This window comes from Sinocyclocheilus anshuiensis, unplaced genomic scaffold, assembly GCF_001515605.1.
Source record: "Sinocyclocheilus anshuiensis isolate Anshui unplaced genomic scaffold, SAMN03320099.WGS_v1.1 scaffold1569, whole genome shotgun sequence".
Classification (NCBI taxonomy): domain Eukaryota; kingdom Metazoa; phylum Chordata; class Actinopteri; order Cypriniformes; family Cyprinidae; genus Sinocyclocheilus; species Sinocyclocheilus anshuiensis.
The window spans coordinates 309,464-311,963 of NW_015540100.1; the positions used below are offsets into that span (position 1 = coordinate 309,464).

The 2,500-nt window shown below is 59.3% G+C and overlaps 1 protein-coding gene across 1 annotated transcript in view; it reads left to right on the forward strand.

Moving 5' to 3' along the window:
• The window catches only part of LOC107687211 (formin-like), a 96,361-nt gene that overhangs the window by 8,312 nt on the left and 85,549 nt on the right, over positions 1 to 2,500 (forward strand).

The window sequence follows — 2,500 nt, forward strand, 5'->3', positions numbered from 1 at the left end:
CCTCTCCTCTCCTCTCCTCTCCTCTCCTCTCCTCTCCTCTCAGCTTCTCTTCTCTCCTCTCCTCTCTTCTCCTCTCCGCTTCTTTCCTCTCCGCTCCTCTCCTCTCAGCTTCTCTTCTCTCCTCTCCTCTCCTCTCCGCTTCTCTCCTCTCCTCTCCTCTCCTCTCCGCTTCTCTCCTCTCCTCTCCTCTCCTCTCCGCTTCTCTCCTCTCCTCTCCTCTCCTCTCCGCTTCTCTCCTCTCCTCTCCTCTCCTCTCCGCTTCTCTCCTCTCCTCTCCTCTCCTCTCCGCTTCTCTCCTCTCCTCTCCTCTCCTCTCCGCTTCTCTCCTCTCCTCTCCTCTCCTCTCCGCTTCTCTCCTCTCCTCTCCTCTCCTCTCCGCTTCTCTCCTCTCCTCTCCTCTCCTCTCCGCTTCTCTCCTCTCCTCTCCTCTCCTCTCCGCTTCTCTCCTCTCCTCTCCTCTCCTCTCCGCTTCTCTCCTCTCCTCTCCTCTCCTCTCCGCTTCTCTCCTCTCCTCTCCTCTCCTCTCCGCTTCTCTCCTCTCCTCTCCTCTCCTCTCCGCTTCTCTCCTCTCCTCTCCTCTCCTCTCCGCTTCTCTCCTCTCCTCTCCTCTCCTCTCCGCTTCTCTCCTCTCCTCTCCTCTCCTCTCCGCTTCTCTCCTCTCCTCTCCTCTCCTCTCCGCTTCTCTCCTCTCCTCTCCTCTCCTCTCCGCTTCTCTCCTCTCCTCTCCTCTCCTCTCCGCTTCTCTCCTCTCCTCTCCTCTCCTCTCCGCTTCTCTCCTCTCCTCTCCTCTCCTCTCCGCTTCTCTCCTCTCCTCTCCTCTCCTCTCCGCTTCTCTCCTCTCCTCTCCTCTCCTCTCCGCTTCTCTCCTCTCCTCTCCTCTCCTCTCCGCTTCTCTCCTCTCCTCTCCTCTCCTCTCCGCTTCTCTCCTCTCCTCTCCTCTCCTCTCCGCTTCTCTCCTCTCCTCTCCTCTCCTCTCCGCTTCTCTCCTCTCCTCTCCTCTCCTCTCCGCTTCTCTCCTCTCCTCTCCTCTCCTCTCCGCTTCTCTCCTCTCCTCTCCTCTCCTCTCCGCTTCTCTCCTCTCCTCTCCTCTCCTCTCCGCTTCTCTCCTCTCCTCTCCTCTCCTCTCCGCTTCTCTCCTCTCCTCTCCTCTCCTCTCCGCTTCTCTCCTCTCCTCTCCTCTCCTCTCCGCTTCTCTCCTCTCCTCTCCTCTCCTCTCCGCTTCTCTCCTCTCCTCTCCTCTCCTCTCCGCTTCTCTCCTCTCCTCTCCTCTCCTCTCCGCTTCTCTCCTCTCCTCTCCTCTCCTCTCCGCTTCTCTCCTCTCCTCTCCTCTCCTCTCCGCTTCTCTCCTCTCCTCTCCTCTCCTCTCCGCTTCTCTCCTCTCCTCTCCTCTCCTCTCCGCTTCTCTCCTCTCCTCTCCTCTCCTCTCCGCTTCTCTCCTCTCCTCTCCTCTCCTCTCCGCTTCTCTCCTCTCCTCTCCTCTCCTCTCCGCTTCTCTCCTCTCCTCTCCTCTCCTCTCCGCTTCTCTCCTCTCCTCTCCTCTCCTCTCCGCTTCTCTCCTCTCCTCTCCTCTCCTCTCCGCTTCTCTCCTCTCCTCTCCTCTCCTCTCCGCTTCTCTCCTCTCCTCTCCTCTCCTCTCCGCTTCTCTCCTCTCCTCTCCTCTCCTCTCCGCTTCTCTCCTCTCCTCTCCTCTCCTCTCCGCTTCTCTCCTCTCCTCTCCTCTCCTCTCCGCTTCTCTCCTCTCCTCTCCTCTCCTCTCCGCTTCTCTCCTCTCCTCTCCTCTCCTCTCCGCTTCTCTCCTCTCCTCTCCTCTCCTCTCCGCTTCTCTCCTCTCCTCTCCTCTCCTCTCCGCTTCTCTCCTCTCCTCTCCTCTCCTCTCCGCTTCTCTCCTCTCCTCTCCTCTCCTCTCCGCTTCTCTCCTCTCCTCTCCTCTCCTCTCCGCTTCTCTCCTCTCCTCTCCTCTCCTCTCCGCTTCTCTCCTCTCCTCTCCTCTCCTCTCCGCTTCTCTCCTCTCCTCTCCTCTCCTCTCCGCTTCTCTCCTCTCCTCTCCTCTCCTCTCCGCTTCTCTCCTCTCCTCTCCTCTCCTCTCCGCTTCTCTCCTCTCCTCTCCTCTCCTCTCCGCTTCTCTCCTCTCCTCTCCTCTCCTCTCCGCTTCTCTCCTCTCCTCTCCTCTCCTCTCCGCTTCTCTCCTCTCCTCTCCTCTCCTCTCCGCTTCTCTCCTCTCCTCTCCTCTCCTCTCCGCTTCTCTCCTCTCCTCTCCTCTCCTCTCCGCTTCTCTCCTCTCCTCTCCTCTCCTCTCCGCTTCTCTCCTCTCCTCTCCTCTCCTCTCCGCTTCTCTTCTCTTCTCTTCTCTTCTCTTCTCTCCTCTCCTCTCAGCTTCTCTTCTCTTCTCTCCTCTCCTCTCCTCTGTGCTTCTCTTCTCTCCTCTTCTCTCCTCTCCGCTTCTCTTCTCTCCTCTCCGCTTCTCTCCTCTCCTCTCCGCTTCTCTTCTGTCCTCTCCTCT